The sequence below is a fragment of the Lissotriton helveticus genome, chromosome 9 (genome assembly GCF_964261635.1).
Source record: "Lissotriton helveticus chromosome 9, aLisHel1.1, whole genome shotgun sequence".
Classification (NCBI taxonomy): Eukaryota; Metazoa; Chordata; class Amphibia; order Caudata; family Salamandridae; genus Lissotriton; species Lissotriton helveticus.
The window spans coordinates 149,311,095-149,336,621 of NC_136070.1; positions in this window are offsets into that span (position 1 = coordinate 149,311,095).

Here is a 25,527-nt window from a genome sequence, read left to right on the forward strand (position 1 = left end):
TCCTCAAACCTAGTAAAGAAATCTGAGACACTCTCGTCTTTCTTTTGCTTACAAGCTGATAACTTATCCCAGTTCACCTTCATCGCTGGCATGAGAGTTTTCATGAGCGTAATGATTTTCTGAGGCAAATCCAAGATCAACTGTTCAGGTTTAGCCCCACCAACTTGCAATGCATCAGCTGCTAGCAGTGCAGCCCAGTCACCCCCTAATTCAGCTGCGTGATTGGCTTGACGAATTTTAGCCCAAACTGGTTGTGGCACAACATTGCCAAATAACATGTCGATGTCGGCAATATTCATAATAGAAGCTTCTATCAGTTGTGATAACTCCTTATAATAACCAGCCGGATTTTTACGCGGATCTGGTAAGGATTGCTTCACTTGCAAAACTTCCGATCGTTTCCATGGAAGATGTATCCACACCCTTCGAAAATGCGGCTGAACCGGAGGGTTTGCACCAGGGTCACCAGGTACCCATAGCGGCGGAACCTCTCTCATAGGATACTGACCAGGAACCGCTTTCCAATTCTCAGTGGTATCACCTAATGACACTCGAGAACGTACTGTGGGTCTAAATGCTAATAAGCGTTCCACGGCACGTCGTACATCGTCTCCTATAATCATACCGTTTGAAAAGTGACTCTGGAGTTCAATTATGTCGGACGGTATATTCTCTACTTCATCATTGTACCATTCCTTTCTCAAAAGGTTACACATCTCCTCAAATACGAATCTTTGCGTTGGCTCATTAAACTGAGAAAACGTATCAAATACTACACGCGGAGTGTAAGTAGCAGGATGTCTTATCCACCTATGGACCATTGTTACTAACGTCTCTTTCTCCCTACCACTAGGGATCTGACTCCGTCTCTGAGGAGTATCAGATGAATCAGACGAAAATAACGGACCAGAAAGAGGTGAATAAAGGGTAGCAACAGAGTTAGGAACACGTTTACGAACAGACGGGGAAAGAAAAACAGGAGCAACAACACTAGAGGTGAAGGAAGGAATAGTAGGAACAGACAAGGTAGTTGCAGTAGCAGAAACAACAGTCTGCGAAGGCACAGGTACAGGAGCAGTAGGAACGATAACAGATGGGGGAACAAACGTAGGGTTAACAGCGGGCTGACCCGCAGCCGCTGGAGCAACAAGGGGTACAACAGGAGGTACTACAGGAGCAACTACAGGAGCAGTAGCACCCTGTACATAAGGAGGTGGTGATTTCATCAAATATGATAGCAAGGGATCCTCCTTCAAATCTTCTTCTTTCTTTTCTGATTTATTCGGTAAGACTGGGTAACATTTATCTATTTTCATATGATGCAATCTAGTAGCTATATCCATATCTTTTTCTTCTTTGTCTTGCCTACATTCTTTTATAGCTTGCATTATCGGAACAAATTCTTGCTTTTTATCCTTTTTAAGTTGTTTGATTTCTTTCTGCTTGGCCTCTTTACGCCATATCCGAAAGGAATCAAACATAGCTGGCCTAGCTTTCTTTAAAAATAATTTAGCCTCAAGATTATCTAAAACCGAAAGTTCAAAAGTTCCGTGTGGTGGCCATCTAAGGTCACCATCTTTCTTCGTATAGTGGATCCAGTAATCATTATAGATTATGGGACCCACACCATGTCGACTATATAGATCATGTATCGGAGTTCCAACTGGAGGTATCGGACATGAGTCCTCCAACCGGGAATCCATTGCGCAACATTTGAAAATACGAAACAAACCACTATGGCTAGGCATCGTGCACACTAACCTAGTATCAAACTTCAAGGATTACCGAAGCAATAAAACCTCGTGTAAGTCAAAACCCTCGGTTTTTGGCAATTGCAACTGTCAAATAATACTAAGAACCAATACTAAGAACCACAAATGCAATGGAACCATGCAATACAACAAAGCCGTACGGCTATTACAAAGCTCGGAGAGCTATTACCACAAAGCCTGAGGAGGCTATTACAAAGCTCAATGAGCTATTACAACAAAAACCTTAAAGGTTAACACCAAAGCTTTCAAAAAGCTAAAAACAATCACTAAGGACTGGGAGCGACCCACAAATACTTAACTCAAGACTTCAATGGCGTCACCAGGAAGGCCCGTCTATCGTCTCGCTTGTACATAAGGTCTACGCCGGGCGTCGAAGACAGGTCGACAGTCAGGGCATCGGTCCGTTGCAGCCGTCAGAAGGCGGGAATCTTCGCAGGAAAAAACTTCGGGCCACTTATTTCGACAACAGGATCGATGAAGCGGGGTGCACCTTCCCTCGGAGATTTCACACGAAGTTCCTCACGATCATCGGGCTTTGGACCGGACCGGTACCGCTGAAGTCGCCCCACGTTGGGCGCCAACTGAAGGACTGGACTTTTAACAGTACCAGCGGTGCCAGGGAACAACACCTATAACCTTCATGGGATACCTGTTTCGGCGCACAAACTACAGAGACACGGGACACTTCCTTCGGCGTCAAAGATTCAAGGTTTATTACTGCAGGGAACACAGAAGTCACGACAAGTACAACACGTGCAACTTGGGGAGACTGCTTCAAATTGCTTCTGTGGATCGCTCCTTTTATACAAAATTCACCCATAGGATAACATGGTACACGAAAGTTACAACCCGGTTCCCATAATTATCCCTAAGAGGGGTCGCTTTGGTCACTTTGATGTACATAAGGTCCGGAACATAAGTGCGGAAACATTTGGCGGTTCCCAACTGTAAAAACCCATCTTCCCAACATTAGTAAATTCCAATCGGCAGTAAAAACAGATCGAAATAGGGACAAAGACAGGTGCAGAGGAAGATGGAAACAGTGGGGAATTGAAAAGAGTGTAAAAAGGGGAGGTATCGGGAAACACGAGATACAGGCATCAAAGGGACGTGCCTAATGAGATGCACGGCTGAGACAATAAACCGGCCGGCAAGATGAGCCTCGAGCGGGGCCATCTGCCTTACAGTTTCATCCCCCTCATCGTAAAAGATATTTACAAAGTACATGTGTCTTCCACAAATATCCTGAGAGTCCCAGGGTCGCGAAGCGGACGGTGTCCGTTCGCTGGCTACTTGAGGGCAAGAGACAAAATGGATGCCGTATCTAAGATGGAACCCGTGGGTGCAGATGAAAAACCCGCATAACAAATGAACGGTTTAAGTTAGCACAGCGAAACTGCGTACACTTACTAAACTCGTCATTTACGATTCATAGATACCAGACTCGACCATATTCGTGCGAGTCGAAAACATCACTAAAAATCGTCACGGAACCTCAAGGGGCACCCCAATGATCAGGCCGCTCTTTTGGACAATTTTATTGAGTTCTAGATAGAATCTACAACTTTTGATAATTTCTTTTTAAATCTTATGAGTAAAGAAAAGGTGAGGTTAAATTACCAATGGTCTTAAAGACTACTTAAGTACCTAAAAAGTTGAGATATTAGATTTCAATCATACTAGAACAGCGTATTCAGGCATTTGTTAAATAAATATTTTTATTATTATTTTAATCTCGACAAACAAAAAATAAAACAGAAAAATATGTCAGTCATTACATTGGTAAGAGAATCATTGTACACAGTCTGCTCAACAATGGTACAGTTGGTATTCACTTTGAAAAAACAGAGATGGAAAAATGTATTCCACAGTATAATCCTCTTTCCCCTCCCCTCATGTAGGAGATGTCTTTATTTGCCAACTAGCAGATGTGCCTGGCTAGCGGTCACATTTTTTATTTCTTTTCAACCTAATTGGACGCCTGTCATCGGCTTCTACCTCTTCCATTTCTAAGCCATAGTAGCTCAACCTTTGGGCCCATATTTTAGTGAATTGTTTTGGGCAGTCTCTGGCTGTATATGATGTCTTTTCTGCCCCCGTGTAGAGGCCCATGCTAGTTCTCCACTCCTTTAGGGTGGGCATATCTGATGTTCCCCAGTGCCTAGCAATATCCCTTTTAGCTCCTATCAGCCCCAGGTTATACAATAGAAGTTTGTATCAAGGAAGGTTAACTTCTGTGGAGATTCCGAGTAATAAGTATTTAGGTTCCCTAGTCACCGGTACATCTAGTATATCAATCAGTTCTGTTATTCTCCAAGTCCAATATCCTGGGATATTCTGGCATTCTCAAAGTGTGTGTATGTATGTATGCACCTCATTCAGTGTTGCAGCGCAGACAATTGGGTGACTACGCTCGCCCCATTGTATGTAAGCGGGCCCTATCATAATAGACCCTATGAAGGATTTTATATTGAATTAGCAGCTTAATAGCCACTTCTTTGGATGAATCAAGGCCTCCTCCCAATCAATATTTTCTAATGGGTCTAAAGTATCCTCCCACTTGGACTGCAAGGATTTCAAATTATCAGGGATGTTATTGACTAAAGTTTTATATTTCCATGAGACTGCCTTGGAAAAAACGTCTTTTTGTAACAATCTACCCTCGAGTGGTGCATATTCGGGGATGGCTGTCGTGTCTATTTTCTCTGCTCTCCAAGCATGCTGCAACTGGGGATATTTATATAATTGCGTATGTATTGATTGGTACTCAGTTTGAAGTGCTGTGAAGGGGATTAAGCCGCCGCTCTGTAACTTGATTCCAACATTAGAAATTCCAACCATGTCCCATTTCTTAAAGCCATGTAGTTTTAATCTTTTGCCTTATCAGAGCGGTGTCGCCCTCATCACCTTTTTATCCCATCGCATCTGTTTCTCTGCCCCCCTTCATGCCTCAATCGCTCTATGTGTAGCGGGTAATAGTCCTTTGGTTCATGAGCCTCCATAGATATAATGTAAATAAGTGTGTTTCTGGAACTGGAGTTTTTCCAGAGCATATGTTGGGTGGTCTGTTACATGCCCCCACTCATTAAGTATGATTTGATGTGCTGCTCTGTAGTAGGACTGTATGTCTGGTAATGCAATCCTCCATTATACTGGCTGCATTGTAGCGTCTGAAGTGACACTCTTGGGTGACCTCCATCCCAGAGGAGCGTGCAATGTTCATCATTGATCATGTTGAAGATTGCCTCCGGGATTCTATGATATGTGTTCTGTAGAATGAAAAGGAGCTTGGGGAGGGTGATCATCTTGGGCCATATGTAGGTGACCAAATACCGGTCAGTAACGGCCGATTTCGGCCGTTACCGACCGGTATTTTGATTTTCAGATGTAGGTGGCCAAAATATTACCGATTCTGTATATTTACCGAATCGGTAAATTTACCGAATCTGTAAATTACCGATTCGGTAAATGTACAGAATCGGTAAGATGGGATGTAGGTGGCACTGGAAACAGTGCCACAGGCCCTTAGGAATTCGTTATTTACCATGAAATATGATGGCATGGTAAATAACGAATTCCTGTGTACATGCACATCTGTGCATGTACACCTGTGCCATGTGGCACACAGACATGCCCTTAGGGGCATGTCTGTGTGCCACATGGCATGTAAGCCAGAAACAGGAGTGCAACAGGGTGTCAAAGTGACACCCTGTCCCCCTTGTAAAATCGGTAATTTTACCGATTCGGTAATTACCGAATCGGTTTTTGCTATTGAATCCTATGGGCTTCAAGGCCCTTAGGAATCAATGGCAAATACAGATTCTGTAATTACCGAATCGGTAATTACCGATTCTTACCGATTCGGTAATTGTTACAGAATAATTACCTACATGGCATTTACCGAATTGTAAATACCGAATCGGTAAAATTCGGTATTTACTATTCGGTAAATGCCATTTACCTACATATGGCCGCTTATATGTAGCTGCTCTACCCAGTAATACAAAGGGGAGCAGCCGCCATCGGGCCACATATTCTCAGAATGCCGTGACTACTCGTCTAATTTTATTCTGCAAGCAGTCCGCTTCATTGGTGGAAATAAAGAGCCCCAGGTATCTAAATCCCTCCCTGGCTATGTGGAGGTGTTCTGGTAGTATGCACATGTCAAGATTACCTCCTGCGGGGTACAGATTTGACTTGTCCCAATTAATACTATATCCCGCATGATAGCCGTATTCTTTAAACAGATGTAGTACTTGCGGGAGGGTCTCATTCGGATTGGTTATTTAAAGCAGGATGTCATCTGCATAAAAGGAAATCTGTTCATCTCTAAGACTTCCGTTATTGTCTCGGAAACTATTTATCCCTGGATGGGCTCTAATTACGCATGCTAGTGAATCTAATACTAGCGCAAAAAGTAAGGGGGATAGTGGGCAGCCCTGCCTGGTTCCTCTTTTTTTTAGGAAATCCGCTGATAGTGTTGCGTCAACTCAGACTTTGGCTCTAGGGCTGTTATAAAGTAGGTCCACTCATGTTCTAAAGCTTTGTCTGAATACAAATTTCACCAAAACGTGACGCATGTAGGGCCACTGAACTTTGTTGAAGGCTTTTTCCGGGTCTAGGTAAAGGAGTAAATGATGGGTAGCCCTACTTTTCACAGTGTCTAGCCAATTGGTCAGGCGACAGAGGTAGAGGCGCGTAGCGTGTTTGGGCATGAAGCCAGATTGATCGTCGTGGATAAGGGACGTGATTACCATAAGAAGACACATCGCTAAAATCGAGGCCAATATTTTAGGTTCAACATTAAGTAATGAAATTGGGCGACAGCACCCACAATTCAGGTGGCTTCCCTGGTTTGTGAATCACCACTATTGTGGCACTACGGAGATCTATGGTGAGTACTCCCTCCTCTATCGCTTCATTGTACATATTTAACAGATAGGGGCCTAGTTGGCTGGTGTTTTGCTTGTAGAATTCCGCCAGCCCGGGGGTTTTCCCTGATTTTGTCTGGAAATAGCTTCCAGAAATTCCTCCAGTGTGATATCTTCACCTAAGGCTTCTCTGTCTTCTCGGGTCATGGATGGGATGTCAATTTGATCAAGGTAGGCAGCTCTCTGTGACTCCCTGGCTATGGACCTGGCGTCATGGAGACTTGTGTAGTAGCGGGCAAATGCCTCAATCAATCAATCAATCATGGGGTTCATAGAGCGGCTACTCACCCGTGAGGGTCTCAAGGCACGGGGAGCGGCAGCTCTGGATCAGTCGAAGTGCCAAGTCTTGAGGTCGTTCCTGAAAGTGTGCAGGGTTGGGGAGTGTCAGCGTCTGATGTTCATGGGGAGCTCGTTCCAGGTCTTGGCTGCGATGTAGGAGAAGGCTCCCCTGCCTGTCCTGTTTCTGCGGATGCGAGGGACATCGGCCAGGGCGAGGTCGGCGGAGCGAGGTTCCTCTTGGGTATGTGGAAGGATATTCTCTTGTTGAGGTATTTGGGTCCGATGTTGTTGAGGGATTTGTAGGCGTGGGTGAGGAGTTTGAAGGTGACTCTTTTCGATGGGGAGCCAGTGGAGGTCTTGTAGGTGTTGGGTAAAGTGTTCGTGGAGTGGAGTCCCGAGGACGAATCTGGCGGTGGGCGTTTAGGGCGTTGCCGTAGTCCAATCTGCTGCTTATCAGTGCTTGGGTGACGGTCTTTCTGCAGTCGCAGGGGGGAATCCATTTGCAGGTTTTGCGGAGGATGCGCAGGCAGTAGAAACTGGTGGAGGCGACGGCGTTGATCTGGCGGTTCATGGAGAGGGAGGAGTTGGGGATGATGCAGAGGTTATGTGCGTGGTCTGTAGGGGTGGGTGGCTTTCCGAGGGCGGAAGGCCACCAGTAGTCGTCACAGGCGGAGGTGTGGGTTCTGAGGATGAGGACCTCGGTCTTCTCTGAGTTGAGCTGCAAGCAGTTTTCCTTCATCCAGTCTGCTAAATTCTTCATCCCTTCCTGGAAGCAGAGTCTGGTGTCTTCAGGATTCTTCGTGGGTGAAAGGGTGAGCTGGGTGTCATCGGTGTCGGATGCAATGCTGAGTCCATGCTGTCTGATGATGGCGGCGAGGGGAGCCATGTAGATGTTGAAGAGCGTGGTGCTGAGTCAAGATCCTTGGGGTACGCCGCAGTTGATGTCGGTGGGTTTGGAGAGGAAGGGAGGGAGTCTGATCCTCTAGGTTCTGCCGGTGAAAAAGGATTAGATCCAGTCGAGGGTGGCTCCTTATATCCCTGCGTCGTGAAGTCTGTCTGTGAGTGTGTGGTGAGAGACGGTGTTGAATGCTGCGGAGAGGTCCAGGAGGATGAGGGCCGCGGTGTGTCCCTGGTCTAGTAGCATGCGGATGTCATCCGATGCTGCGAGGCGGGCGGTCTTGGTGCTGTGGTTGCTGCGGAATCCAGACTGAGAGGCGTCAAGGATAGACTTCTCTTCGATGAAGGTGGTCAGCTGGGCGTTCACAAGTATCTTGGTGACTTTTGCCGCAAAAGGGAGGAAAGAGATGGGCTGGTAGTTTTTCAGGTCAGTAGGGTCGGTTGTGGGTTTCTTGAGGAGGGGTTTAACCTAAGCCCGCTTCCAATCGTCTGGGAAGATGCCGGACATGAAGGAGGCGTTGATGGTTTGACCTAGATTGGGTGCGATAGTAGCGGCGGACCTATGGAATATGTGTGGTGAGCGGGGGTCCGTAGGGCTCCTGAGTTGCTTTTCTTTATGGTGGCGGTGATGTGTTCGACGGTGGCAGGTTCCCAGGTCGTGATGGTTGGCATGTTGGTGCCGTCGGGGAGAGGGGTGTAGTTCGTCATCGGTTCGTTGAAGTTGTCGTAGAGGGCCTTGATCTTCAGATGGAAGTAGGTGCTGAGTTTTTCGCAGAGTTCCTGTGAAGGTGTGATGCCTGTGGCTTCGTTGGAGCGTTTTGTGAACTGTTGTATGACGTTGAACAGCTTCTTTCTTCTTTTTATAAACAAGGGGACCCGATGGGTACACTAGGACCATGGGTAGTCAAGCACTATAAAGAACAAAGGTCCTAGTAGTGAAGAAGTTGTGCTCAGAAAATGATTTATAGACTAGAGTCAGTACTATAAATTAAATCCCTGTGCCCAGCCGGGCAAGGAATATTTATTAGATCAGCAAGGTAGTAATCATACAAAGGACATACGAGAAAAATAGATAGGGCACAGTCCTGTACCTATCCACGAAGAGGCAACATAAATTAGAAAAAGTAGTATGAAAATAGAAAAAAGAAAGTATCAGGCAATACCGTTGGAGCCAATATGCGGCTTGCAAGTGGTTACATATTATGGCAAGCTCTCACATACAGTGTCTACAATAGAATGAACACAATGGTTATTTTGCAGAACTGTTTAAGCAAGTTGACGTTTCGATCCCCTGGCTCCTATTAAACCGGGATCATCATCAGGACTATTGATTTAATTGCCTGGTTTTAGATTCAGCCTGAATTCGTCAGAGAAGGAGTACTAATTAATGCTAAGCCAACAGGTTTGCGCGGACGTCATTTGTAACGGATCTGCGCGGTCTTCAATATAAGATGTGTTCTAGTCTTCACCAGCGGGCTGGTTGAGCCATATGGTGGTCCGATGGCCTTGTGGGGGGGAGCTCTATCTCGAGGATAGATTACAGTACATCCATCCACGCGGCCCTTCAAGGTCTCACCGGGCGCATTGAGTGGCCAAATGGCGCAGTAAGAAGGAGAGACCATCGTGTTGTCACCTTCCAGCATCCCCAGAAATTGAAACAAGAGCTCATCCCGACAGGGAACCGCCATCCATGCAGCCCTTCGAGGACTCACCGGGCGCATTGCGTGGCTCCCCACCCAAGAAGCATCACAGTACGGCTGTACTGTAATCTATCCTTGAGATAGAGCTCCCCCCGCAAGGTCATCGGACCACCATATGGCTCAACCAGCCTGCTGGTGAAGACTAGAACACATCTTATATTGAAGACCGCGCAGATCCATTACAAATTACGTCTGCGCAAACCTGTTGCCTTAGCATTAATTAGTACTCCTTCTCTGACGAATTCAGGTTGAAACTAAAACCAGGCAATTAAATCAATAGTCCTGATGATGATCCCGGTTTAATAGGAGCCAGGGGATCGAAATGTCGACTTGCTTAAACAGTTCTGCAAAATAACCACTGTGTTCATTCTATTGTAGACACTGTATGTGAGAGCTTGCCATAATATGTAACCACTTGCAAGCCGCATATTGGCTACAATGTTATTGCATGATACTTTCTTTTTTCTATTTTCATACTACTTTTTCTAATTTATGTTGCCCCTTCGTGGATAGGTACAGGACTGTGCCCTATCTATTTTTCTCGTATGTCCTTTGTATGATTACTACATTGCTGATCTAATAAATATTCCTTGCCCGGCTGAGCACAGGGATTTAATTTATAGTACTGACTCTAGCCTATAAATCATTTTCTGAGCACAACTTATTCACTACTAGGACCTTTGTTCTTTATAGTGTTGAACAGCTTCTTGGCGTTGGTTGCGTTGGTCTGGACTTTGTATTTTATGAAGGTTCGTTTGGTGACTCTAATGCGCTGGTGGTATTCTTTGAGGACACTCCTGTGGGTTTTCCGAGCTTCCGTGGTTTTCTGGTTTCGCCAGATTTTCGGTAGGATTCTGCAGGAGCGTCTGGCTTCTTGTAGTTAAGTGGTGAACCAGGTGGCCTTTAGGGGGCGTTGCTTGGCGGGGTGTCGGAGGGGTGCGAGTTTGTCGGCGCAGCGCGAGATCCAGCGGTGGAATTCTGTGGCTGCGGAATTGGTGTCGGTCATGGCGCTGGGTGGGTCTAGGAGGAGGGTGGTGCTGAGGAGTTCCTCTGTGACCTTGCTCCAGTTCCTTCTTGGTGGTTCCGGTGCAGGCTTGGGTGCGGGGGCGGTGTTGAAGGTGAAGTGGACGCAGTGATGGTCTGTCCAGAGGGGCCGAGTGGTGTGGCTGAAGCTGATGTTTGTTCCTCCCGCAAAGATAGGGTAGAGGGTGTGTCCAGCTCTGTGAGTGGGCATGTTGACCAGCTGCTTTAACCCGAGATTGGCGAGATTGTCGAGGAGAGTGACAGAGTTGAGGTCCTTGTAGTTGTCGAGGTGGATGTTTAGGTCCTCCAGTAGAATGTAGTCCGCTATATTGTATGCTGTGGTGTGCTCTTCTCCGTTCTCTTGTATCAAGCCCACCCGCCTTGCCTCCTTCTCCTTTCTGCCAATCCAGGCCAATAATTTCCCTGGCCTGTCTCCCGACTCATAGAGGCGGTGGTGTGAGGCTTGTATTTGGGTCTGCACCTCCCTTTCTGTCAGAGCTCAGAGTTCTCTGTGAGTGAGCGCAATTTGACGCAGCCGGATCGTATCCATGTCTGGTCTCACGTTTTTCTCTCGGTGTATTAGCTTCTTCTCTAGCATCTCTACTTGGTGGACCTCCTGACGTTTCTTCCTCACTTTAATATCTTGTATCTTGTCTCACATTACTGCATTATAGGCCTCCCATAGGATTACTGCGGAGGGAACTGTACCCTTATTTTTACTAAAGTAGAGCTCAGTTTCTGTCCTAACCGCTCCTTTAAGTGGTGCGTCCCGCAAGTCTCATGCATTAAGTCTCCATTCTGATCGCTGTCCATATCTCTTGCCCTCCACCTCTAACCAGAGCGGAGAATGGTCTGAGATTCCTCTTGCTGAGTACACCACCCTCTTTATGGTGTTTACCACCCAATAGCTGCGGGCTATTGGGTGGTGGCGCGCCAGAGGTCTGTCTGTCCCAGCGACTTTCCAAACTCGGCCAGTAAGGTGGGTATACGAGTCCCAGTGCTTATGAGTGTTTCATCCAGTCCAGGATCGCTCAGATCATTAAAGTCACCACTGATGTGGGGAGGGCCAGAATTTAGTAGGAGTTTAGCTACAGCAGCTAGTGTCTGACTCTGGAGTCTTGGTGGGGCATAGACACTAATTAGTGTCAATTCCAGTCGTCCCCATGTTCCCTGGACGTCCCATTGGAGTCAACCAAGGTCACTGTGGTATGAAAAGGAGGTGTTTTTTTAATTATTATTGTGACCCCTCTGGCTCCTGAGGAAAACTCCGCATGTGCTAGTGTAGTATATGTTCCCCTACCCAAAAGAGCGCAATGTGTACCCATTAGGTGAGTCTCCTGCAAGAAGGCGATATCAGGCTTAAGTCTCTTGATATTTTGCAACTAGACCTCTCAAAACCTTGTTTCCCAGTCCATTGACGTTCCACGTCAGTGCCGTGTATTCTTCTTTACCAATCTTGCGCAGGAGTCTTTTTCTGTCTCGTGCTTGGGGGGGTCTTCCTTGCCTATCTCATCTCCTTTATCTCTATCTATGTCTCTGTGTCCCCTACTACTGACTGAAAAGAAGGAAAAAAACACTCCACTACTAAACTATCACTCCTACCTTGTCCCTGCAAGTTGTCCCCCACCCCGCTCTCTCCCACTTCCTACACCCATCTTCTCAACTGTCAACATGACAACTTGGCGCAGGTATAGCCTGAGAGGTCTGCATCCCCACCCCCTCCCTAAACTACTTTGTTATTACACTTAAACACATGAAAGGATACAAAAACAGTACACAGTTCGTTTCGCCCAGGAAGACTGAGCGTATTAGTGTCTGGGGAGAGGCTTATCAGCCGGTTTGCGTCTTTCTTTACATGGCTAAGCCCCTACTTCAGCCTTCGTCGCCGGACTCGCCTGACCACTGTTGAAGCGCCTCTGGATGTTCGATTTTGACGTCAGGGTTTTCCAATTTTTTTGCAGGAGCGGATGGTCGCTGTCGGAGTGGGCATTGTCCCGATGAATTGAACCCCGCCTGCTTCCCTTGGCCTGGATCGAGTCTCCTTCAGAATCAGAAATGTGCACGTTCTCCTGTGGGTGGCTGGTTCCCATCAAAGGTGTCCCTTTACGGGTTCTGCGCATTCTTATCGGCAGTCGCTTCCTTTTTACCCTTTGTCTTTTGAGATCATGTGAGGCCAGTGTCTCTTACCTCCAGTCTTGGGGGGCGCTCCTCAATCCAGGCCCACGCCTCCTCCGGGGTCTGGAAGAAGTGAGATTAGCCCTGAAAGAGAACTTTTAATTTGGCAGGAAAGAGTAGCATGTATTGGAGCTGTAAGGCTCTTAGCTTCACCTTTACTGGGTCAAATGTGCGTCGCATCATCTGTACATCACGTGAGTAATCAGGGAAGATCATTACCTTGGTGTGTGCGTGCTTGATTCCCCTCATCTGTCGCGATTCTCATAGGATCAGTTCTCGATCATGGAAATTTAGAAACCGAGCTATCAGTGGTCTAGGGGGAGCCCCGAGTGATGGCCTCGTCGCCGGCATTCTGTCGGCTTGCTCGATTATGAAACAGGGTGAAAACCTTGCCGCAGGGAGAGGGTCTCTAAGCCTGGTCAGCAGGAAGGCCTCTGGTTCTTTGCCCTTTGCCCCTTCCAGAAATCCTATGAAGCGTAGATTGTTTCTCCTTGCCCTATTTTCCGCATCATCCACCCTCCACAGCACCTCTTTCATGGCCGCCTTTAGGTTGGAGACATTAATTTTTAATATGTGCAACATGTCTTCCACTTTAGATACACAGGCCTCAGCCTGGGTCAACCTGTCGGAGACATTACGCATATCTTGATGTAGTAGGGTCACCTCCGAGCGTTTTTCCGCCATCTTCCCTTCAATGGCTTCTCTAGAGGCCTGAATCGCCTGCAGGAGGGTTGCGTTGTCTGGCGGCCCCTGCGGTTCTCCTTCTATCTTAGACGCTGGTGGCAATAATTTTGTGTATTAGTCCATTTTACCTTGCTAGGAGGTTTGGGCTCTTTGTCTATTGCCATCTTTTGATCAGTATGGTGGGAAAACTTTTACCAATGCCTCTCACACTTCCTCTTTCTCTGAAAAATCCTGGCTCTTGACGGTGGTTGACAGTGATTCAATCAATCAGTGTCTGTGATTGGTTTACTGTCATAGAAGGTCCTTGAGTAGTACACTTCAATTAACCCCTACTCCTGTTATGTCGCTGGATTGTTGTAGGCAGCACAGGGAGCAGACACAGGAGCACGGCCACTAGTATATTTGATCAGCGATGGGCCACTGTAGCAACGGGTGTCTCAGCTGCTTCCTCAGGCGGCTCACCTGCCTTCAGTCAACTGTACTATTTATGAGGCCTGTGGGTGGAGTAAAGATCTCAGGCTGTCCCTCCCCAGCTATTCCAGTCAGTGGTCCTTAAGGCTTCTATGAGGGGGATCTGCCTCCAGTCCACCACACACAGTCCCTCTCACCAGTGTGTAGATTCAGCCTGCAGGGGACACCCCCCCACCCCCAAAGCCAGTCGTCAGCTCACTCTCCCAAGCCTCCTGGAGCCTCTGGGCATGTGGGTCTCTTTATGTATATCTCAGTTAATTATGCTGGGGGAAATCAATCCTGTATCCGCCAGACTCCCTGCTGTCTTGGGGGAGGGGGGCCGCACCGTCACACTCAACCCCCCAGGCTCACCACGGGGGAGTCAGGCGGCAGATGCCATTGCGCCAGTGTCAGTGTGGTTTGCACAACATTGGATTAACATCACAGAAAGTCAAGGTTCGCATGCAGGAACATCTAAGCACCCTAAAAGCAGGCAAACTTACCACTCGCCTGGTCCAACATTTCCAGGAAAAGGGGCATCATTTTCGAGATCTAAAATGGACTGTCCTTGAGAGGGTGGTTGGCAATGCATTTAACATTGACGAAATTCTGGCAAGAAAAGAAGCACAGTGGATTTTTTCAGAGAAGGTTGACAGCCATGGTCTGAATGATTCCATTTAATGGAATAAAGTGAGCAGATAATATCCTTCTACCATTTCACTATGAAGAATGACTTATGAACTTCAGACCAGTTATGAAGGGCTCTTTTTAGTTGGTGTCTGGAGGCGAAGGCTTTGCCTTTATCTCCTAGACTCTTTGTGCATTTGATTTAATGTCTTCTAATTTGCAAAAGGTTATGTTTGGCCTTGTTGTGCTCCATGATAGGCAGTTGGCCAGGTTCTCTACAGGAGACTATCAGCCATCAGGGAGACCACTTAGGTTTGTGGGTTTTAATGAAGATAAGGTAAGGGCCAAATAAATATTCTTACCTCCCTTTACAATAGGGCACCTATTGAGAGCTCGCATTGAAAGCGGTGAGGGTGTTTGTGTTTTTTTGGTGTTGGCGTGGAGATGTGGCGGCGCAGTGCTAGGGTTTTGTACATAATCGAGCAGGATCCCTAAAAAATTACAACACCCAGCGGGAAAATACGATGTTGCCCCTTATGCGATAGATGAAGTGTTGTAGAGTAAGAGTTCTCAAATACGAGCGGTACTTTAAAGATGGCCGCTGCTTTGCTAGAGAACCACGGACGGATTGCCTGGAATCTACTTCTGGACTTTCCATTTCCGGGGGTGTGTTCCCCCTCCCCGGGCGCTTGAAATCCAAACGCTCGCGCCCCGACTGTTGTGGAACAGGACGGAGCACCAAGGGTAGCAAGACACCGCGGATGTGGTAAGGGGGAGAGTGGGTACTCGTTAGAGTGGCTGCAAACCAAAGGTGAGAGCTATAGGTGGAATTGGTTTAAGCCAGCAGTAAAGGTTGTCTGGGGCAAAGACTACTCGGCAATGCCGGGGCGAGACCTGCAGATTAGATCCATTCCTAGGGCGGTAGACAAATCGAGGTGCCACAGTTTGATATAAAAAGAAGGATAATTGAGTGTAACAATTCTTTTTTGAATATGTGAATTATTATGATCCTAGGTGAGACTGACGCTAGCAGGCACAAGTGGGTCTGTGTCTTTTTAGAGCATTTTCCTAGAGGGTGGCGTGCAGGTACGACAGACTACAGCAGCGACATGGTAAATGTATATTAAATAATGTTTATACATGGGGTCGGAGCTAGCCGGCGTAGAAGATGGCCCCTTAACCCGTCGGCTCCTCCGCGAATAAAACTATCCTGCACATTATCCTGCCTTGCCGGTGCCGTATCGGTACCTAAACGATACCAAGACACGTCGGAACGCTGGGAGACCCAGACCTGTGCCCCTCGACTGCAGCTGATGAGTGGAGCTGCCACTGTACACCGGACCGCGCTCCTGATCGAGGTCGGCATCTACGCGACTCCCTGGCTTCGGCGCTGCAGTGTGGGCCTACTCGGGGAAGCACTGCGACAGTAGTGGCCAGCGCCTGTCGGGGACCTGAGTTTGCTGCCCGGACCTGCTTGGAGAGTGCTTTGGCCCACAGGTAGGAGGCGGCGGGCTGTAGGAGCGAAGCGGCCTCACTTCCCACACCTGGCGGCCTAGCGCGGGGCGCCCATCTAATCGAGGCCCCGGCTTAAGTTGAGCCTGCGGAACACCCATTATCAACGAGGGGAGCTCTCAGTGCCCCCTGTACCTCACGCTGCTGTAGTAGTACTTGAGGCCTCCAGGAAACCTGGCACCCAAGCCTGGGGGGCACTGACACCGCTAACACACGGCGCAAGAGCACAGAGTTAGTTATTGAGGCAGAAGAGGCCTCGCAGGCCACGCACTCCGGGACCCCCTACTGCTGATGGAGACAATTGAGGTCTGCGGGATGCTCGGTGCCTGAGTCTGGGGGCACTTGTGACACCAATGAACAGCGCTGGAGCGCAGAGATTGCTTTTTGGAGTAGAGGCTGCTAAAGAGAGTACAGCTTGAATTAAGACGCTCCATTGTGATCTAGTTTCCAGATTTGGGGCCCTGCACTGTGTGGACTGGCGCAACCTGGCGGGGTCCCTCGGGAGGCTTGAAAATGAGGAAACCTGCTTGTTAAGTACCTTGCATTCTCATTCCATACCGATGTGCAAGTAGAGACTTAAGAGGTACAGAATATCATGGCTAACTGTACTGGGCGACCATTAGTACTTTCGACGCGCAATACCTGTTGCCGCTGAGACGATTGCAAAACGGCACTTGGGCCTGCCCATTGTATTATCCTGACCACTACGCTAACATTGCAGACCGGACATACTCCTGCGGCGTGAGCCCAGTGGATGAACTGCGTTGTGACCACAGGCAAGAGGCCGCGCTGTACAAAACGGCGACAGCCGAAGCAGTCATTGGTGAGCACATGCTGATTGGATAGCGGGCCACAACTTTACTTCTGAATATCTCCCCAAAAGAGGCCATATCGCGCAGTAGCCCCACAGAGGGAGCTCACATCAGCCGAATTGATACCACAGTAGACCAAGTGCACTCTACTTACACAAAACTGTTGCAACCGTGAGGCTGGCGGGAGTGCCGAGGGGCTGGACGCCTAGTACCCCTGTAGCAGATATGGGACGTCCGGATCGCACGCAACCTAAGCTGTCGTTCGATACCAACAACAACAAAAAATCCCAAACCCCGGACCCCACATCCACTGACACGATTGAGGGTACCGGGAAAACAGGCGCAGAGGAGGCCGCCGAGCCTGATATTCGCTGTATCCTTATGGCCATGGAAAAGAACCTCCAGGGTGGAATCGCCTCTCTGGGCACCAAAATGGACGCCCTTACTTACAGGATGGATCGGATGGCGGAACGACTGGGCAAACATGCAGAGCGCCTTGATATGTCCGAACGCCGCATAGGGGAGGTAGAGGAAGCGCAGACAACACTTGATTCGGATAAACAAGCAACTGGGAAAGGTGATCCAGATCCTCCAGGACAAAGCCGAGGATTTGGAGGCAAGGTCACGCAGATGCAACATCCGCATCACGGGCCTACCGGAGACTACCCAAACGGGTAATATGGAACTGTTTGTGGAGGCGCTGCTCAAAAAATTGCTTGGTGACACTGTCTTCTCGGGCATGTTCGTTGTGGAGCGTGCACACCACACACTCGGCCCGAAACCAAAGCCCGGAGCCCCTCCTTGGCCTATAGTGGCCAAATTACTCAACTACAGGGACCGTGACACAGCGCTGCGACTAGCACACGAAAAACAGCCGGTCACCTACGAAGGTAGCACACTTTCCCTGTTCCCAGACTTTACCGCCAAAGTACAGGAAGCGAAACACCAGTTTGTCCCTATGAAGCGACAACTACAGTACTTGGGGGTCGATTATGCGATGCTGTACCACACCAAACTCCGGGTCAACAGACAGGGTAAGTCCACTATTTTCACAGACCTGAAGGTTCTCCAAAAGGCTATGAAGGGATGGCGAAGGGACACGCGTGAAGCTGACAACGAAGGTGGATTGAATTAAGCTGCTGGGGGGTCCATGGAAGAACAGGACTAAGACAGTGCTACATGAATATGTAAGGTATTTGAACGTTACAATCAGTGCAGAGGGGAAACGACTGCACTACTCTGATGGCAAGGTCAGCTTAGCTAGAAGTAAAGATTGTACAGGGGTTGTGTCACACTGGTATGCTTGCTAGGAGATTGAGACAATGCTCAAGTAGTGGAGAGGAGGTGGGCAGTGCCCTTCCAGGGGTGACAATATCGCACTACATCTCGCCCTGATCTTGTTTTCATACTTTGATTGCAGGTGATGCCCTTGGTCTGGGGATACTATAGATGCATAGCATTGGCCTTGTATAGATTATTGCATTATAATTGAGTGGGCCAACAGCAGTGATGTCAGAGTTGACGTGTGAATTCGAAGTGAAGGTGTATAGAGGATGCCACCTAGAGCCAGTCATTAATGTTGAATATGGCCAACATTCACTATTTTTCACTTTTTATTTTGCGTTTTGTGATAAGGCACTGGCAAAGGATAATTTTTTCCTATATGGACGCGGAGGAGCAGGGCGCGGTGGCTGATATACTGGACTAGCATTGCTATAGACTCACTATGTGCGAGCTACCTACGCCCCTGTGTGTGCACCACGCTTCCTTAAGTAAAAGTGATTTATGTTATTTGATTGTGATTTTATGTCTGATGAATGGGATGATGGGGGGAGTGTGTTGACAGGGTACTCAGTGGATAGTTGGGATGGGGAGGGGAACCGATCAGGGGCAGTTGATGGTTCTTTGAAGGAATCGGGGGGGACAGGAAGGGTGGGAACACGGGTCGCGGTCAGGTTGAGGTTAGGCATGCGTGGGTGGGGGGTTGGGCACAGCAACAGGGTATTTTTTCACAGTTGTTTATGCAAATGGTTGTTTATAATTTTGTGTTTGATGTGACTGAGAGTTTTATTGGCAGGGACGCTGACATGTACATGACATGTTCTTCTACAGTGGGCGCGGAACTTCTTTACATATTGCTACATTACCCCAGACATGGCACGGCACAAGAGCAGAGATGAGGTTATCCCTCCGCGCCCCCCATCCCCCACCAGGACACAACAATCACAAGACACTCACTCCATTACTTTATTGACCTGGAACGTCCGTGGTCTCAATGATCACAGAAAGGTTCGGCGGGTGCTTCAGTACCTTTCGAGACACAAGATCGACATTGCATTATTATAAGAGACCCACTTGCGCACTGACAGTCCGACGCTACGTTATAGAGGGCTACACAATCACATCCACGATGCTGGTTTTACATCGAGTGCAAGGGGGGTGCTTACTTGGATAAACCCGAGGTCCGCTTTGACATATACACCTATTGACGCCGATCCCGAAGGACGCTATGTGATCACGAAATGTACTGGTAAGGGTATGACCTTCCACGTGGTTAACACATATGGCCCCAACTTTGACTGCCCCTCATTTTATACAACGCGTGCCCGTAAAATTAGAACTTTGGGTGAAGGCCAGATCATGTGGGGTGGAGACCTAAATTCGACGAGACACACGGCTCTGGAGCGCTCAGACGAACCTAGTAGGTGGCCTTCTGCCTCCTCCCGCACCCTGGACACAGAAATGACCCGGATGGGATTACAAGACGTGTGGCGAGGTAAACACCCAACACAAGGGGGATACACACACTATTCGTCACAATATGACATCCACACTCGTATTGATTATTGGCTGCTCTCTGGGCATCTCCTTCCCAGAATACAGGCTTGTATGACGCTGCCACGTACATACTCTGATCACTCCCCAGTACTGATTACTCTCTGCGCCCCAGCGCGCCGCCCTCCTCCTTTCGCATGGAGATTACCTCCTTATTCGTTGTTGGATGATACTTTCCGAGAGGAACTGGCCACTGCCATTGATGAATTCTTTAACAGGAACGAGGGCACGGTGGACTCCTTCCTAACGGTATGGGAGTCATTTAAAGCGTACATATCTCCAAACATGCTGGTGTCCTCAAGTCCATGCGGGGACGTCTGACGCTCTTAGAGACCAGGCTAAAAGATATCGAGGCGCGTTGTTTGAGTGCGCCAAACGAGGATGTGACGCAGGAGCTAGCACAGACGATTAGAGAGTATCATGAAGAGGCAGATGCCGAGGTGAAGCATCTTGGGAAATATGCCATTGCCAGGTCGTATGGAGAGGGTGAACGGCCAGGTGCGGTCCTGGCCAGGATGGCCAAACAACGCAGGCAAACTGTGACACTGCCAGCTATTAGGTCACCAAACAAGGGGGGCGAGCTGGACAAATTTCAGATAGCGGCCCGGTTTCTAGAATATTATGCCAACCTATATACCTCTAAAGGGCTGATATCGGACGAACGTACTATGGAATATTTAACTCATATCCAATTACCTTGGCTCACTAACACTCACCGTGAATTTTTAGCACGTCTGTTTGAGCGTGAAGAAATTGTCTGTGCGTTGTCATCAATGAGGGAGGGCAGTGCGCCGGGTAGCGATGGATTCCCAGCCTCCTTCTACAAGGCATTCCCTGACCTGCTTATTCCTAAGCTACTGAGACTTGTAGAACAAATTGCGGAAGGTGGACAGATGCCACCAACAATGCAAGAAGCTGTTATAATAGCGCTTCTCAAGCCTGGTAAGCCTCCTGAGGACTGTGCCTCCTACCGGCCATTATCGCTTATAAATGTTGACGCAAAGACTTTTGCAAAAATCATCGCCAACCGTATCAGCCCTCTGATACTGACACTGGTGGCCCCTGAACAGGCGGGATTTGTCCCCAACCGTACCTTGACCTATGATTTACTTACAGTATTTGCAGCATTCCAACACTCAAGACAGGAGGTCTCGGCGGTTGCGGTCTTCCTTGATATGGGAAAGGCATTTGATTCGGTCGTACGGCCTTTTCTACGTGCAGTATTACTGCGTATGGGGGTAGGAGAACTTTTTCTACAATTGTTAAACACACTTTACACTTCCCCGACAGCACGAGTCCGCATAGGTGTGTTCACGACGGAACCTTTCGGTATCGGGCGTGGGACTAGGCAGGGGTGTCCCCTTTCTCCCCTGCTTTATGCCTTGGTGGCGGAGCCCCTTGCGTGTGGCCTACGGGAGTATCATGGGCACCGCGGTATTCGCTTCCTAGGGTACAATCTGATAGTGTCCACGTACGCTGATGACACGCTACTTTACGTACGAGACCCAGAGACTAACCTCTCGCGATTGCTGAGAGAGGTGGTTCTGTTTGGTTCGCTCTCTGGAATTGGAGTGAACTGGAATAAAACGGTAATGTTCCCTCTCACCCCAGCCACGAGCAGGGTTGGCTTGGACTACCCTATACAATGGACCAATGACTCGGTCAGATACCTGGGCATACGGCTCCACACGGACGCGGAGGTGGTCCTACGAGAAAATTATGGAGTGGCCATCTCCAAACTTGAAGATGATGTAGAAAAATGGATTACACTTCCTCTCTCAGTGATGGGTCGCATATCACTGCTAAAATGATCGTACTCCCCCGTTTCCTGTTTCTGTTTTGCAACATTCCCATGGTATTGTCCAGCACGTTTTTCAGACAGTTACACACACTAGTGTTAAGACTGGTATGGGCTGCTAAGCAGCCAAGAGTGGCATGGAATATCCTTATACGACCTTACGAGGATGGGGGCCTACAGGCCCCGGACCTGGAATTATATTATCGAGCCGCACACGGTGCTCACGCGTACGGATGGATACACGGTCCTACCAAAGCCCCTCACATACTCATCGAGGGTATAGTCGCTGACCGTACTCCATTGCCAGCACTCATGGCTCAACCCCGAGATAGACGTACAGGATTACTTGACTCCTTGAATGCTGTGACAAACGCCTGGCACTACCTTAAGGATGCACAGGCTTGCTCGCTGCTATATGCACCGGAGGCCAGACTGGAATGGTGCTCGTGGCCGGGACCTTGCAAAGACAAGGGTGTCCTGTCATCGCTTGCGAAACTAAACATAACGACTATGGGTGATCTGTTTCTTAACGGAATGGTTCGCACATGGGAAGAAGTGGTTACGGAAGATGGTCTGAGCGCCCCGCCGCTGGCTAGATTCCAGTTCCACCGTGTGAGACTGGCCCTAAGGGCACTGTTGGGGGAGGACATGGCGGAACCACCAACGATACTGACATATGAATATGTGGCCACGGCTAAGACTCCAGCTCATTTAATATCGAGACTATATCGTGTCACGCTGGAGGAGAAAACAACGCATTATGCAAAACCCAGATTAGAGTGGCAGGCAGATATAGAGACTGACCTTTCAGAGAAAAAATGGAAATATTGCTGCGCTAACGTCAAAAGAGTCTCCCTTAACGGCCGTCATCGACTCTTGCATTTCAAATTCCTTAACAGGGTGTATTATACACCCGAGCGACTGTTCCGATATGGACTACGAGATGTCCCAAACTGCGAAAGGTGCTTGGAGAAAACTGCAACTTTTTTACATCTTGCCTGGCTGTGCCCGAAGATTGCGGATTTCTGGCACGCAGTTTACGCGGAAGTGAATAGGGTTACTGATTTGTCCTTATGCCCCTCACCGTTGCTTGCATTAATAGGCTACTCTAAAGACGTTGCCCCAGAGTTTCGCAGACTGGTTGATATAGCTTTCCTGGTAGCTAGACACTGCGTAGCGATCACCTGGATGAAAGGGCCTACCCCGAGACTGGACAGATGGTCCGGAGACATGCTGTATTGTTGTACCCAAACGGGATTGTACAGTGAGTTACTCCGCCCTTGTAACCGCCCAAAGAACTACTGGGCACTATATCTGGAAAAGACGTCTGTGGCGGAGGATGGCGATTCTGGGGGCAAGTGCTCAGACCAGGATATGAACGATGTGCAAGAGCACATGACGAAACAGGGTAGAGATGTGACGGAATAGAAATGATAAACGGACTGGCAGCGGTGATGGATATGGGTGCTGGAATATTGCTGATAATTGTAATTTGCTGTAAAGTCAATGAACAATAGGGTGGGGGGAGGGCGGCAATGATGGAGGGAAATACACTGTTGATGATTACGATGCCTTTATTGTGGTGTTTCGACCTGCGGGTGACTGTGATTTGTGCCATATTACCGCTGTTGACATTATTACGTGTGATGCGCGTATGCCGAACTGTAACATTGTTATTATTATGATATAATGCCAGAATTTCTGCCAAATGTATGCATATGATTTTAAATGCCAATAAAAATTCTTAAAATAATAAATAATGTTTATACATTTCATGAGCGAGGCTTACCTAAATACGTTGTTGATAGACCCAGTTGTGTTTTATTGACATTTGCTTTACAGTTCTTTATGTATTCCTTTTTTGTCATGTTACCACAGGTATGAGTGACCAACAAGCAAGGTGTTACATAGTCCCACACTTGCCCTGATGAATTTGCCAGAATAATAGTAGGCAAAGAAAACATGTTGGCACAGAGGGGGATGAATGGCCAATTAGATGCCGTTTTTAAGTGAGGACACTTACTGCATTGAATAAATTCCGGTCGCAAGTAGGCTGTACCTCTTTTTAATTGAGGATTGCATCTCCTCTTTTGTGTGGGACGGGTAGGCACGCAGAGATGTTTTGCACTGACTGTGTCATCTTTCTTTTTTCACTCATTTTCTCATAGATTTCTCAGCCCAGAGGAATCTCTTTACTTTCATCTTCTTCTTCCACTTGGAAAGTTACCGAGGATGATAAGCGTGGGCATACTGGTAAATATATGCCAGCAGCCCCCCTTGGGCGTGTTGGCACTAACTGTTTTATTTATTTATTAATAGGGTGATTCAGTATTTTTCAACCTATCATAGTGATGCCCCCACTCTAGCTGGCAAGAAGATACCCCTGCTCATGTTCGCGGACCACACCCTGATCCTTTCAAAGACCCAGAAAGGGCTACAGTCTGCCCTTTCTCGTTTCAAGGTCTTTTGGCATGATAATGAGCTGGTGATCAATGTGGAGAAAAGTAAGTTCCTGGTTTTCCACAAACATAAAGCCATAAAAGGGAGAGTTTTTATGAACAATGTCCTCCTGGAGCAGACCAACGTATTTACATATCTGGGGATTACACTAGGTAGGAGACTGAATTGGAAACCACAGATCGAGATCCTGGTCCTCAAACATGCCCAACTAGCTGGAGCACTAATAAAAGGACATAGGCTTTCTCAGACAAAGCCCATAGCCCCCACTCTAAAGATCTATAATTCTAAAATTAGCTCCTCTTTATTATATGGTTCTGAGCTTTGGGGTTTTTAGGATTTATCAACTCTTACTGCTGCCCAAAACAAATTTATGAGAACTCTAGTAGGCCTCCCACAATCTACACCACTCATACCTTTATATTTAGATCTGTGCTGTAACACCATTGAGGCTATAGCGCGTTATCGACCCATTGCTCTATGGAGAAGGCTCTGGAATACTCCCAAGCTTTTCTTGTATGCTAAAGCCGCCCTCTTTGAAGTACGGGGCAGGCTGACAACGTAGGATTTCTTGGTTAAACAAAGTAAAATCTACTTTACTAGATATGAGGATGAGTAGTTTGTGGGAGGACCCAGGAAACAACATATTCCCGTCAAAAAAAAGAGTTCAAGACAGCATACTGGATTATGGTCAAGCCGAAACACTTCTCAACCGTGACAAGATCCATTTTGTCAAGGTTGTTTTTGGAGTTTAAACATGATTCAGAGTATGAAGCTTATTCGGATGTCATTACTAAAGCGAGTGACAGGAAGTTATACCACCAATTTAGGGTGAGTTCCCTTCCTATAAAAGCCTTTACAAGTAGTTGGCATTCCTCGTCAGATGACAAATGCCTTATATGCCCAGCACAGAATGAAACAATAGCTCACATTCTTTTTTGCATGTCCAGCCTATAAGCGCCCCAGGGAAAAATGGCATCAAACCAATTTGTTGTAATTTGGGAACAAGATCAGGCATGGAAGCACTAAGGATTCTGAAGACAAGCACTCAGAAATACATTGTGATTGCAGTTGCTAAGTTTTTAAGTTGGATGTGGGCCATTCGTGCAAAACAGATGAGGGAATACCAATCTTGTCAGACTTAACTAATGTTTTAGTCCACAAAGGCTCGGAATTGTAATCCTAAATTTCTAGAGACACATGTATTGGCACCGCTATTGCGCACATAGTGAACCAACAAACTGCGTGAAAGGCTGGTCTTGCTTCCGAGGGTTTTAATGTTTTTTACCTTCTATTAAACAATTATTTTTTTTAAATGTGTTTTTAATGAATGTGAATATTCCTATTTGTGGGTTGTTTTTAGAATTAAGTTGGTCATGAAATTTCATATATCTTTGATTTCATGCATTTTGTAGTAACATTATGTCTTTTATGATTGTAATAATCGAAATAAAGACTAACTGAACTGAACTGAACTGCCAGCAGCCCCCCTTGGTGTTACTACCGTGGGGTACTTTCCATTCTTTCACACATTTTTTCCCAATATTTTGTTACAAATTTTGTTTTCACAAAGTT